The sequence below is a fragment of the Oryza glaberrima genome, chromosome 1 (genome assembly GCF_000147395.1).
Source record: "Oryza glaberrima chromosome 1, OglaRS2, whole genome shotgun sequence".
Taxonomy (NCBI): domain Eukaryota; kingdom Viridiplantae; phylum Streptophyta; class Magnoliopsida; order Poales; family Poaceae; genus Oryza; species Oryza glaberrima.
Genome location: NC_068326.1, coordinates 7,108,786 through 7,123,782, shown reverse-complemented (window position 1 = coordinate 7,123,782; position 14,997 = coordinate 7,108,786). Strand labels below are relative to the sequence as shown.

The 14,997-nt window shown below is 48.1% G+C and overlaps 1 pseudogene; it reads right to left on the bottom strand.

Annotated features, from left to right (window-relative positions):
- Positions 1-11,150: 11,150 nt before the first annotated feature.
- On the bottom strand, positions 11,151-14,478 carry LOC127769234 (uncharacterized; annotated as a pseudogene).
- Positions 14,479-14,997: the final 519 nt, after the last annotated feature.

Below are 14,997 nucleotides of genomic sequence, written 5' to 3'. Positions count from 1 at the left end.
TACTAAATATAGATAAAAACAAAAAATAATTGTTTAAATTTACATGGAAATCGCGAGACGAATCTTTTGAGCCTAATTAGTCCATGATTAGCCATAAATACTACAGTAACCCACATATGCTAATGACGGTTTAATTAGGCTCAAAAGATTCATCTAGCGGTTTACAAGCGAGTTATAAAATTAGTTTTTTCGTTCATATCCGAAAACCCCTTTCAACATCTAGTCAAACATCTGATGTGACACCTAAAAATTATCTTCTCGCGAACTAAAATGTGCCTAAGCAAGCAGCACACGAATTGAATGGTAAGTAGTAATGAACAAACCTGTAGGCTACGAAGGCACGCGTGATCCGCCGAGGCGACGTCACCCTTGCAGATCGTACAGACACCCCTACAGCGCCCGCCGTCTGGGTCACTGACGTGGCGAATCACTGTGCGGCCGTCGCTGTCGATCACGCGGCCGGTGGTGAACCTCGAGTTCTTGCTGCCGAATGTCCCAGGCGCGCAGGAATGGTGGCTACCACAGCAAAGACCACAGAACGACTTGGGGGGATAAACCCAGCAAACACGGTCGAACCTCTCGCATGGCACAGCAAAATCGTCCAGTAGGAGGTCCTGCGCCCAACGGTGTCCGGCGACCTCGCCAGAGCGCGCCTTGCACTGGAACGTGCAAAACAGCGCGCTCTCGGCGGCTACCAGCACGTCCGCACACGTCTTGCAGCGCCGCCCGCTCGGTGGACGCAGGGGGACCAGCTTCCCCTTGCCCTTCTCTACTGGAATGGACTGAAAAGAACACATCGAAATGGTCAAGATTAACTGAACTTCGAAGATCAAACAATCAACAATTCAGACAGGAACAAGCAATGAACAACTTGCATCCGGCGTACCTCGATCCCGCCAACAAACCAGCTCCAAGGCTCATCCCCAATCACACGAAGATAACCTCCACCTCCTCCGCCTAAGAACCTAATGAGCAACGTGTCGTGTCCAGCCGCGTGGGTCTGGTGGTCTTCCTCGACGCCAGATCGGCACTCCGGTGCCACGCAGTAGAATAAGCTCTCGGCCTACTCCTCCTCCTCCTCCTCCTCCTCATCGAAGAGGCCGTACATGTTGGCCTTCCTCTCAACGAGGGAAACGTCAGAAAAGATCGTCGTGCACCATGGCAGCAATCTGCATTGAACCAAACCAATCAGAGATTCAGCAAGAAACGCAATCTAATGATTCCCAACAAAATTCGATCCCGAATCCGAAATTTTTGTACCGCAATTGAACCAAGAACCCGATCTTTTCTCACAACTCCATCCAGAAACCCTCACCCAATCAAGAACCACACAAAAAGATGAACCCAATCTCACAACTCCATCCAGAAACCCTCACCCAATCAAGAACCACAGAAAAAGATGAACCCAATGTCTCCAAGGGTTCAAGAACAGGGGGAAAACTCACCTCTTCCCGAGACTTGGGGCCCTCGAGCAGGTGCTCGACTCGCCGACCTTGCTGCTCTCGGAGTAATCGGCTGCACGTGAGCGCCGCCGTGCGCCGTCTGCCGCCGGGATGCAGGTCGATGAGGGCGCATTGCCGTGCGTGTGCGCCGCGCGCCGCTCTGCGTCTTCGTCGGCCTTCCCTATAGGTGGGGCGGAGATGGAAGTGGAGGCGCGTGCAGCGGTGCGCGCTTTGCGGCGCGCGTCCGTCGGAGGAGAGCACATGATCCGGCAAGAACTGCTCGCCGGAAACCAGAAGCGAGGAGGAAGAAGAGGAGGAAGACGAAGGTGAAGGAGAGGGAGAAGGAGGGAGGGTGTTTTTTCTTTTCTTGCGACGGATTCAGGAGGGACAGAATAAATAGGACGCCCGCCGAGTTGCTTCGCTTCGAACAATCACTTCTTTACGTCTTCCTTCGTGGCTTCGCGTATTCTTGTTTTACGTTTTTACCCTTTTTTTTCTTTTTTTTTTCTTTTTTCCTTGTCACACATTCTCCCCGTTTTAGGGGCGGGCCCACTGTGTGTACATAGGTATTTTAGATGAATACGTAAGTTTTAGTTTGACAAAAAAATATATATGTAATGTATAATACATATATACATAGGAAAAGACAAAAAGTAATAAGGGTATATTGAACCAAAGAGGCTAAAATGCCAGATTTCAGACTTCCTGGGCATAGCTCTCCTCCTTGCATGCGTAATGGGCCGAGCCAATTGAGCAAATCCAATCCCTATACCCCTTTGCGTCCGATGAACTAAATTTTAAAATATACCGTTCATTTATTTTTTTTAAATATTCGGGATGCAAAATTTTTTGAAGAAATATATCGTCGATCTCGCATAATCTTGCACGAAAATAACGTAAACGTGATGTGGTGGATGGACGCACGATAAAAGTGCGAGACAGCGCGGTCTCGCCAAATCAATCAGCGACACCATCCAACGGTAATAGTACTGTAAATACGGCTCCATTTGATTAGAGATTAAATTATCTAATTAACTATTAACTAATAATAATTAGTGAATAACTTAATTAATCACTAATCAAGATAATTAACCATTAATTAAATCGACATGGCTCCGTATCACTGTTTGGTTCGGCAAGACCATTCGGTCTCGCACGAGACCATGCGGTCTCGCGCTGCTGGTGTGCGAGACCGCGTGATACTGTCCGTGACATCACACTCACATCGTTTTCGCGTAATGGTTGTGCGAGACCGATGATATATTTCTAAAAAAATTTGCATCCTGTGTATTCCTGAAAAAATTGATTGAACATTGTATTTTTCAAATTTAATTCTGCTCCCCACAACGGCATGACCACACCTCCGGCAGGCTGCAGCCTGCAGCCGATTCGTTGCCCTTGTCGCAACCGCACCCATCCGTGGCAATGTGGGTCTTCCTCTCCTCAGAATCATGCATCCACCTCCTCCGCTGCTTCTCCACCTCCTGTTTGACCCCAATGCACTTCCAATACCTAGTCTCCAAGTGCGACCTCTCGCCGGTTGTGCCTGCCAAGGGCGTCCCGCGATTCGTACACCTCGACTCCACATCCAGGCCCAACGATGCGCCGCAAGCGCCGGACCAGCCCGTGTTTAGTCTACTACGCTGCCGCGACGCGATGCAACCGATCGATGTCTGGTGCGTGGTAGCGTTGGGGAGCGTGGACCGGTGAGCTCGTGAGGATCGAAGAGCGAGACGCCCGCGCCGAGAATTGCACGAAACCCATCCGCCGGGGCGGGGAGCGCGGGGGGAAAGCATTGCTCACCGCCGAGTTCTAGCTATCGTGCGCGACGCGTCACGCGAGCTTGGTGGCTCTGCTTCGTGCGGACCGAGTGAGCCGTCGCAGTAGCCACCCCGGCCTTCTTCAACCCAGCCGAACACAAGGGCTGCTGCCATTTTAGCATTGGAGTAATTGTAAATTTACCACTACTTTGAATAGTTATTGCAAAACTGTCACTAGAAAATTACAAAAATACCACTGGAACTATCATTCGAGTAGCATCCTTGCAAAATTAAAAAAACCAGTGGCAAATTTGCAAATGCCCCTTTAGCATTCGATAGCCTCTGGGCCCACATGCAAGCGAGAGAGGTTAGGGTAAATGAAAAACGAGACGCATATCATCACAGGTCATAACCGCATGAGACGAACATGGTGTCGTCGTCCTCCCCGTCGTCGCCTAGTACTGGCTTGAACTCGACGACCATGTAGTTCCCCCGTCTCCCCCGGGTAGGGGACGCGGGAGTTGGTGCCAGTGGCGATGTCGCAAACAAAGTAGTATGGGGCCCAAGGTAGCGGCTCGTCGGAGTCCGGAGGGGATGGGGGCTTGGACGAGGACGAGCCCAACGGAGGGGTCGAGCGCGAGGACGGAGACGTCACCGAGCAAGACGCGCGGGGACACGGTGAGCACCGACTCGCGCGGCGGCGCGGCGAGCTCGAGGGAGACGTCGTCGGCGCCCTGCAGCAGGACGGGCTCGCTATCGCCACCTTCGCCGCCGCACACGCGCGCCTTGCGGTTCAGGAACACCCACGTCGGCGACGACGGAGGAGGCGTCATACGAGCTCAATCGGTCGTCGACGACGACGTGCGCACTGTTAGAGTAGATGGTAGATAAAGATATATTAGAATATGATTGATTTGTGTGGATTCCTTCCTTACATGTAATCCTTCCTTATCTCTACCCATGTATCTTCTATATATATCGGCCCCCGAGGCTCGATACAACATGTCCAATATTCGCAGTATTCCTCTCTCCCTACACTATCCAACATGCAAGTACGGGAGTAAAGGGAGGAGTAGAAGTACCTCCGTCCCATAAAAAACCCATTCCTAACATCCCAAAGAGAGATTAGTGAAGAGTAAAAATGACTAAAATATTCCTCATTATTAGAAAAAGTAGTAATATCGATAGGTAGATAAGGGGTGTTTAATAGAGAAAACTTCTTAATTTATGTACCGATGTTAGATAGGATGGTAGTTAGTTTTTTGTGGGACAAAATTCAAACTCTAGAAATTACTCTTAAGTTTTTTTTGGACGGAGGGAGTAGAAGCTAGTTTTGAGGAGAGAAGGGGATGAGGATGTCAGCTCTGCTGGAGTACCTGATCTGCTACAGGGTGCTGCTCTGAAGGAGGGTGTCAAGCAGACTTCCAAGGACAGGCCAGCAAGAATGATTAAACGTAACCCAAGGGTGTTTGGGCCAGAGTGGGCTTAAGGCCCAGGCCAGCTGTAAGGGTGTGAGTTGCGTATGGAGTGTGAATTGGTGAGAGAGCGATATAACTAACTCTGTAATATTCTGTTTCATTCGGCAAGAAAGAAGGCGGCGATGGCGGCGGCGGTGCTAATCCTGTCGGATTGGTAGACGATATCGAGTTCTTGAGAAAGTTTGTGTGTTCTTAGTTAGAGTAGCTAACAAATCTGGTATCAAAGCCGAACTGAAATTTTTTTCTCTCAATTCGTTCTAATTTTGCGATAATTCCTGGGCGAGGTGGGGATTGTTGCCTTGTGCGACAAATCCCACAAAAGCTTCGGCTCCCTCAACTAGGTCCGCGAGATTTGAGCGTTTTGCCACCACGGCTCTTTACGAGAAGCCCCGCTACGTCACCAAGCAGGCCGCGAAGCTCATGGATCACGACGGCAAGCTTGATCTTCTTCTTCGCAAGATGGAGGAGACAGAGAAGAAACGGGAAGAAAGCGACAAGCGTCGGGAGAAATTGGAGGAGCAAAGCAGGGCGGAGTTCTTAGCCCTCAAGCTGGTGGTTGAGTCGCGGATCCCAGCGGTGGAGAAGCGTGTGGATCTCCTACACGGCTCGGTGGTGGATCTGCAAGAGAAGATGGAGAAATTGCAGTCCGTGGTTCAGGATCCTTCCCGTGAACGTTCTCCTGCTCCGGATGCTTCTGGTCAAACCTTCGGTACTCCCTCTCCTACCTCTCCCAATCATGATTTTGATGTTTTGGATCCTACTTTGGGGAATTGGGCTAGTGCTGGCAATACATCTGGAATTGGGGGATCGGTACCACCTATGTCCTGTCCACAGTTTGACGGTGATAATCCTCAAATGTGGAAGTGCAATTGCGAAGAATATTTTGAGGTCTATGGGATTAATCCAAAGCACTGGGTTAGAGTGGCTGGCTTGAATTTCACTGGTAATGCAGCTTTCTGGCTCCAGTCTATGCGCTCTAAGCTTGTGGGGGTTTCATGGGGAGAATTTACTGAACATGTTTGGCTTCGATTCACTAAGGACAGGCAGGAAGTGTTGATTCGTCAGTGGTTTCATATGATTCAGGATTCTTCCGTTTCTGCATATGTGGAGAAGTTTGATAGTGTAATGCATCAGTTGTTGGCTTATAATAGTTCACTGCCTCTCAATTATTTTGTCACCAAGTTCGTGGAGGGATTAAAAAAGGAGATTCGTTCCGGTGTGCTTATGCAGAAACCACAGGATGTGGACTCAGCTTGTTCTTTGGCCTTATTACAAGAGGAAATTCTTGAAGGAGTTCCTTCTGTTTCTTTAAAACGAGTGGATTCTGCTTCTTTTGTTAAACAGTTTCCTAGACAGTTCTCTCCAGGCCCTTCTACTCCCAAGCCTGTTTCAGTTATGTCTCCTGAATCTCAGTCTGCTTTTAAAGTCAGAGATGATAAGTTGGCTGCATTGAAATCGTATCGCAGATCTAAGGGTCATTATTTCACCTGTGGAGAGAGATGGAGCAGGGAGCACAAATGCAGTCCATCAGTTCAATTACACATTGTTCAGGAGTTATTGGAGGCTCTACAACAGGATGATTCACATTAGGAACTTGCTGACTCTGATTCTGTTAAGACAGTTGTGATGGCTTTGTCACAGCAAGCTTTCTCTGGCACTGAATCTGTCACTTCTTTCAGATTAAGAGGTTGGGTTCAGGGTATTGAGGTTCTGATGTTAGTTGACTCTGGGAGTTCTCATTCCTTTTTGGATGTTTCTCTGACCTCCAAACTAAAAGGGATTAGACCTTTACTTAAATCGGTATCTGTCAAAGTTGCTGATGGTGGCATTTTGTCCTGTTCTTCTTTTATCCCTGCTTGTACTTGGTGTACTCAAGGCCAATATTATCAAACTGAATTCAAGATACTTCCATTGGGGGCTTATGATGTGATTTTAGGCATGGACTGGTTAGCTTCCTTGGGGCAAATGCATGTTGACTGGTCTGCTAAATGGATGGAATTTGTTAAAGATGGCCATTCAGTTAAATTACATGGTATTCAGGCTCTTACTGATCAATGCCATTCTATCTAGGGAGATCAGTTACAGGGGATGCTTAAGTTGGGCTCTATTATGCATGTTCTTCAAATTCATCAAGTAATTCCTTCTCCTGCAGTCTCTTCTGTTCCTGGTTTGCAGTCTGTGTTGCAGGAATTTCAGTCTGTCTTTGAAGAACCCACTACCTTACCCCCCAGGCGAGCTTGTGATCATCACATTCCTCTTCTCCCTCATTTTAAGCCTGTTTTTATTCGACCTTATCGGCATAACCCTGCTCAGAAAGATGAGATTGAGAAACAGGTTAAAGATATGTTGCTTTCTGGTGTTATTCAACCTAGTAACAGTGCTTACTCATCTCCTGCTCTGTTAGTGAAAAAGAAAGATGGAACTTGGAGGCTTTGTATTGATTATAGGCAGTTGAATGCTATTACTGTTAAAGGGAAATTTCCATTGCCTGTGATTGATGAACTCTTAGATGAATTGTCTAGGTCAACGTTCTTTTCTAAGTTGGATCTCAGGGCAGGTTATCACCAGATTAGATTGGTTGCCGGAGATGAACATAAAACTGCTTTTCAGACTCATTCTGGTCATTATGAATATAGAGTGATGTCTTTTAGTCTCACTGGGGCTCCTGCCACTTTTCAGGGAGCTATGAATGATACTTTAGCTCCTGTATTGAGGAAATTTGCCTTGGTCTTCTTCGATGATATATTGGTTTACAGCCCTGATCTTTCCTCTCATTTGAGCCATCTCAGGCAAGTGCTGCAATTACTTTGTCAACATCAATGGAAAGTTAAACTCTCTAAGTGCTCTTTTGCTCAGCCTCAGCTTTCTTACTTAGGTCACATCATCAGTGACAAGGGAGTTACTACTGATCAGTCTAAGATTGAAGAGGTTGTCAATTGGAAAGTGCCCACAACTGTTAATAAATTAAGGGGTTTCTTGGGTTTAGCTGGGTATTACAGAAAATTTGTTAAAAATTTTGGCATCATTAGTAAGCCCTTAACTCAACTGCTGAGGAAGGATGTTCCCTTTGTTTGGTCCCCTGCAGCTGACCAGGCTTTTCTGTCCTTGAAGCAAGCTTTAGTTTCAGCACCTGTCCTGGCCTTGCCAGATTTCTCTTTGCCTTTCACTGTGGAGACAGATGCTAGTGATGGGGGCATTGGGGCAGTTTTATCTCAGCAGGGTCATCCAATTGCTTTTGTTAGTAAGGCTTTGGGTGTTAAGACTAAAGGATTATCTGCCTATGAGAAAGAGTATTTGGCTATTTTACTGGATATTGATCATTGGAGATCTTATCTGCAGCAAGGTGAATTTGTTATATTAACTGATCACCATAGCCTTATGCATCTCAATGAACAAAGATTAAATACTCCTTGGCAACACAAAGCTTTTACTAAACTGTTAGGGTTGCAGTTTAAGATTTGTTATAGGAAAGGGTCCAGCAATGCAGCAGCTGATGCCCTTTCTAGAAAATATAATGATGACTCCAGTGAATTGCAGTTGGTTTCTAGCTGTGCTCCTGTGTAGCTTAAGGAAGTCACTGATGGTTATCTTCAGGATAACTTCTCTGCCCAACTTTTGACTGATCTTTCTCTGAAGGCCGATGCTCGACCACCTTTTTCTTTATGCAATGGTGTGTTGAAATATAAAGGCAGGGTATGGCTGGGTAACAATCTTGAGATGCAAAATAAAGTTATTGCTGCTCTTCATCACAGTCCTATGGGTGGTCATTCTGGCTTTCATGTTACTTATCAGCAAATCAAAGCTTTGTTTGCTTGGCCTCGCATGAAACAACAGATTCAGCGTTCGATTAAAGGCTGTCAAATCTGTTTGCAAGCTAAACCTGACAGATCCAAGTATCCAGGTTTATTACAACCTCTTCCAGTCCCTGATGGTGCATGGCAAATTATTTCTATGGATTTTATAGAAGGTTTACCTAAATCTGGTCGATTTGACTGCATTTTGGTGGTGGTTGATAAGTTCTCCAAGTACTCTCACTTTGTTCCTCTATCTCATCCATTTTCTGCTGTGGATGTGGCCCAAGCTTTTATGTGTAATGTGTATAAGTTGTATGGTTTGCCTTCTGTGATAATTTCTGATAGAGATAAGATCTTCACCAGTCAGTTTTGGGATCAGTTATTTACTCGTTCTGGTACTCAGCTGCATCTCAGTACGGCTTATCACCCACAAACAGATGGTCAAATGGAACGTGTGAATCAATGTCTGGAAATCTATTTACGCTGTTTTGTTCATGTTGTGCCTACCAAATGGAGCTCTTGGTTATATCTTGCTGAGTTCTAGTTTAATACTTCTTATCATTTAGCTTTGTCAAAGACCCCTTTTGAAGTGTTGTATGGCTATCCTCCTAATCATTTTGGTATTCGTGAAGATGCTTGTAGTATCCCTGATTTGACTGAATGGCTCACAGAGCGAAGGTTGATGACTCAATTGTTGAAGCAGCACTTGGACAGAGCTCAACAACAAATGAAACAGTATGCTGACAAGAAGAGAAGCTTCCGGGAATTTTCAGTGGGTGATTGGGTTTTTCTCAAGCTTCAGCCTTATGTGCAATCTTCAGTCGCTAGGAAAGCTAATCACAAGTTGTGCTTTTGTTATTTTGGGCCTTTCCAGATCCTGAGTAAAGTTGGGTTAGTGGCATACAAGTTACAGTTACCTCCTGATAGCACCATTCATCCTGTTTTTCATGTTTCTCAACTTAAATCTGCTGTTGGATTCTCTCCTTCTGTTCAACCTCAGCTTCCTGCCTTATCTCATCTGAAGGTGCCGGTGGCTGTGCTTGACAGTCGTCAGTCTCGTCGAGGTAACTCTGTGGTTCCACAAGTTTTAGTTCGATGGTCTGGTGATGTTGCTGGACAGGAAACCTGGGAAGATCATGTGGAGCTGCAACAGCGTTTTCCTGGTGCTCCGGCTTGGGGGCAAGCCTTGTCTCAAGGGGAGGGGATTGTCAGCTCTACTGGAGTACCTGATCTGCTACAGGGTGCTGCTCTGAAGGAGGGTGTCAAGCAGACTTCCAAGGACAGGCCAGCAAGAATGATTAAACGTAACCCAAGGGTGTTTGGGCCAGAGTGGGCTTAAGGCCCAGGCCAGCTGTAAGGGTGTGAGTTGCGTGTGGAGTGTGAATTGGTGAGAGAGCGATATAACTAACTCTGTAATATTCTGTTTCATTCGGCAAGAAAGAAGGCAGTGATAGCGGCGGCGGTGCCAATCCTGTCGAATTGGTAGACAATATCAGTTCTTGAGAAAGTTTGTGTGTTCTTAGTTAGAGTAGCTAACAGAGGAAATCGATTCGACGAAGAGAGATGGCGAGGAGGATTGGTAATACGAGTTTGAATCAATCCGCGTGGGTTTTTCTCGCGTGGTGCTGTGGAGAGGGTAGAGAGGCCGGCGTGCAGCGCTGGAGAGGAGGATTGGTGATCGTTCTCTTTTTCTTTTTGGCAGTTGCCGTTTTGGTGTCTGCAGAGAAAGCAAGTCGTCGAAAGGCAGCGGCGAAACGCCCGACCAGCTCGTGTCTACGCTACGCTCCTGCGCGCGATGCAACCTAGTCCGACCGGTGTGTGGCAGCGTGGGGAATCAGGCGCGTCGGGGCGGTGCGAAAAGAGTTCGTTCGTTCGTTCGATCGTGCATTAGTGCGTGCGTGAGCCGAGCGAGACGTGACTCGTGTAGCCACATGAGCTTTGCCGGTGCCGGCGTGCCGAGCTGCTTCCTGCGCACCGAGCTAGTCGGCTACGTGAGTGGGACGTCGCGGCAGGCAGCAACACTGCCACGCCAGCGGCCGCGCTGCTTCGACCAGCTGAACACAAATGAGCAGCGCACGAAAGCTTCCGCTAGCTAGGTCCACGAACAAAAACCAAATGAGATGCATGTGGTGGCAGGCAACGTGACACGAACAAAATACTTTCTACTAGGCAGTAGGCATAGCATAGCTTAACCCTTCAGATTTCTTAATAACATACTGCAATGAGAATTACTTCGTACTCCCTCCGTCCCACACTATAAAGGATTTTAAGTTTTTGCTTGCTACGTTTGACCACTCGTCTTATTCAATTTTTTTTACATATAAAAAACGAAAAGTTGTGCTTAAAGTACTGTGGATAATAAAGTAAGTCATAAATAAAATAAATAATAATTTCAAAAAAATTTAAATAAGACGAGTGGTCAAACATTGCAACCAAAAACTTAAAAATCCCTTGTATTATAGGACAGAGGGAGTATGATGTGAAAAATACTTCTTCACCGGATACAATAACCACTCCAGAAAAATTCAAACAAATGCATGCCTTAGTGAACAATCTAATGTTTTCGTAATCTGTTTTTTAGGAGCGTTTAGTATTTTTTTAAAAAAAAAATCAGAACAGTTTATCTCTTATTGTCAAGATGTAGATTGATGAATTTGTGGCTTGCAATTTTTTTTCTGAACTACACGGGAACCTGCCTTGTTGGGGATCAAAAAGATGAGCTGGAAATGTAGACCATGTGTGCAGGCAGGGCAACTTGACAAGTACTGAGTGATTTTCACTCAAAGTTGATTCCAGGTTCCAACTTTGAGGATGCAACAGCAGAAACAATAATCAAGAGGAGCATAACAAAAAGACAAATTAAACCTGCAAAGTTAATTTAATTATCCAGGCATGCTATTAACATACTACTCGAGTACTACCGCAATAAGTGCAACAGTATCCGACATAAGCATAACAAATCATGAAAAGGAATAGCAGCATTCTACAGTCATTCTCAAGAGGCAGGCGAAGAGAACTCCAAAATGCGAACATTTGAAAGATCCAAAATGCCTACATCCAACTGGTTATCACACGCAGAGGTAGCACCCTCCTTAGACAAACCTTTAATCAAAGAAAACACAAGTTAGTCAAAATACTAACGAACATGCATGTTTGAGTGACAGGAAGTGGTACTAATAATCTTGCCCTAAAAGTGCATTTGCATGGTTTGATAAAAACTACACAAATTTCTGTTATTATAGGATAAAAAGAAGAGGAAGCGATAACTGATAGAACAACTTGATTTGAGTGATAGGAATTGAAGTGGTAATAATCTTGCCCTAAAAAGTGCCATATGGTTATCAGGAAATAATATTCACATATATGAATAAGAGAATATGAAGAGCAAGAGGAAATAATAATCTGAGACTGCTGCAAGAAGTTGGTGCAAATGTCAGGAATAACAGGATACAGCAAAAGAAACTACTAGCAGGAAGGTTTAAGTGATGAATGTAAAAGAAAACATGAATTGATGTTTTTATATGTATCCATCTTCAATACCATGTGTACAATTGTGCATATTGCTCTCAGTGATAGGTCTTAGTGTCTTACCACCTTGTTAGTACATTCAGAAAAGTTCAGGGCAACATAAATGTTCTTTACATGAACAAAATGAATGTATTGCAATTTCAGCGTATGGATGCAAGATGCGTAATTATACATGACACATATTACACGGTTCATGCGGACAGTGGGTATGAATTAAGCAGCAGAACTGAACTTTTTATCATACCGAGTAATGCATATATATATGTGCAAATGTTTATGCAAACAAACACCATAAATAAAAGTTCTAGACAAATTTGTCAAAATTTAATGAATTTCAGGAACCATCAAGATCAACATATGAATGGCCAAATAGGTAGGCAAGAAACTCAAATGAACTCCAATTATTTGGGATTAAACGCAAACTGAACACACCAATTCATCAAAATTTACTGAACGCGCATACTGCTCAGAATTCACAACAGGTCGGTACCATGAAAAGCAGTCTTATATATACACGGCACAGACACATCAATCAACATGGAACACTGAACACAAAAACTAGCCAATCAAACCATGAGATCAAATGCGCGCAAAGCGGACAGAATAGCTAGGACATACTGGTATAAAGTTGCTCAGTACTGTCACTACACGACCAATAGGAGCAGTACTTGAAAGTTGAAACCACACTACCCTAGTACCATGTCCCGTTCTAATTAGCAGATTTGAGAACATTGACAAGATGAGCACTAGTAGTATCAAGGAAGTGTTGAGCGCACGGAACAATTACCTGCGGAGAGCGCGGGCGGGAGCACCATTGGAAGAAGGCCGTAAGGAAACACACGGGCGTTCTCCGGCACGGTCATCTTGTGGGTCTCATACTCCAGGACCTCCTTCGCGCGCAGGTCGACGCCGACGAGCTGGTCCTCCACGAAGAAGTACACCACGTCGGGGTTCTTGGGGTGGACGAGCGCGAGCACCGGGGCCTTCTCCGGCAGCCCAGCCACCTTGTAGCTCTCGCTGGCCCAGATGTCGGCGAAGCTCACGGCGTACTCAAGCGTCCACACCTTGGTCCCTGCCTCCCTGGATCAACCAGCGTGTGCATGGAGACCTTGGTAGTAGCACCGGCACCGTCGCTTGCAGAGCCTATGTCCACGCACCTGAACTTGCCGTCGCTCAGCCGCACGAAGCGGCGGGAGACGAACGCTCTCTCGGCGCAGTAGTCGCAGCCGTGGCAGTCCTCGTCGTGTTCTGGCGGGAGCTCGACCCTGGGGAGCGGGACGTACTCCATGTGCGGCTCGTCGACGAACGGGTGGCAGAAGAGGAGGCCCGCCGCGGTGTCCACCCAGTAGAGCTTGCCGGCGTAGGAACCGACGTCGAAGCATCTCCAGATCCAGCGGGGCAGGGGGTTGTTGACGGGCTTCTTCTCCCACAGGCCGGTCTCGGACGAGAAGCAGAGGAGGGTGGCCTTGTCGCCGCCAACGATGAACTTGAACTCGACGACCAGGTACTTTCCCCCACCTCCTGGCGCGGCGATGATGCTCAGATCGTTGTTGAAGACGCATCCCTCAGGGTCGGGGAGGTAGTGGGCGGTGCGGGCGGCGATGTCGCAGACGAAGTAGCGCTGGGTCGGCATGGTGGTGACGTGGTACGTGTGCACCTTGCCGTCGGCGTCGGTGAAGGACCGCAGCTCACCGGGACCAGGTCCTGGGGGAGGCGGCGCGAGGAGGAGGACGAGCCCCGCAGAGGGGTCGATCGCGATGACGAAGGACTTCCACTTGGCAAAGGGGCTCACCTTGGCCGGCGTGATGCGCCGGGACACGGCGAGCTTCGAGACGCGCGGCGGCGCGGCGAGCTCGAGGGCGAGGTCGGCGCCCTCCGGTAGGGGGATCCCGCCGCCGCCGCCGTCGCCGTCGCCGCACGCGTACACCTCCCGGCTCAGGATCACCCACGACGTCGACGGCAGAAGAGGAGGCCCCATTCGAGCTCGCTCAGATGACGCCGCACAGCTGCTTGGTGCGAGCTCCGGGAGATGGGGGGAGAGAGAGAGAGAGAGAGAGAGAGAGAGGAGAGGAGAGGACTAGGACTAGTAGAAGAGGCAGAGGAGCTAGGGTTTTTGAGGAGAGAAGGCCAGGAGGAGGAGCGGTGACCGGCGAGCTTTCGCGATTGCCGTTTCGTGGCTGCGTGCGGAGAAGGGCGGAGAGCCGAAGAGGAGAAAGGGAGGCGACGTGAACGGAAAGATTCGCGGCGAAAGGTGTGGCAGGCTCGCCGCAGCCTTTGTCAGTTGGTGATTGAACGCGTCCAACCAATCCGCGTCGTCTACCACACTACTACTCCTGCGATGCGATGCGAGCAAGGCCCGGCGCTGCGTGCGCCCGGTGCATCAGTGCATGGCAGCGAGAGGACCGTGGACCGGTGAAGAGCGAGCGAGACGCTCGCGACTCGCGAGTGCACGAATTCGCAGGGGAAAGGCGCGCGATGCGGGGAGTTCGTGCGCGCGCGCGGGCGGGAGAGGCTGTCGCGGTCTCAGCTAGCTCCGTGGCATGCGTGATCGCCTGCTCGGCCCAGTAGAAATCTTCCCCCAGTTCTGGACCTCGTGTCAGGACACCGGTGGCCATTGTGGTGGCCCATACAACATGGCCCGCATGGCGTTCTGGATCAATCTCAGCCCAACGCCGAACAGACACGGCCCATGTTCAACGAGCAGCCCACACCACAACGCCTTCTCGGTTCCGCAGCGGCGCCAAGCACAACAGATTCGCCGAGAGACAGCACGGCGTGCCACGGAGACTTCAGGGTCACTCCAGCACGGGCTCCTACACCGAACCGAACCCATCCCAAGCATCTGGAACACCAGAGACCCCAGATGGCATCGTAGAAACAACAGCTCAAAACACGGTCGCAACACAACACTGCTCTGGTTTCCATCTCCACATGACCTCTTCGATGCGAACAACTCGAAATCCAACCTCCAAAGCGCCTGAACCGAAAGGCGACG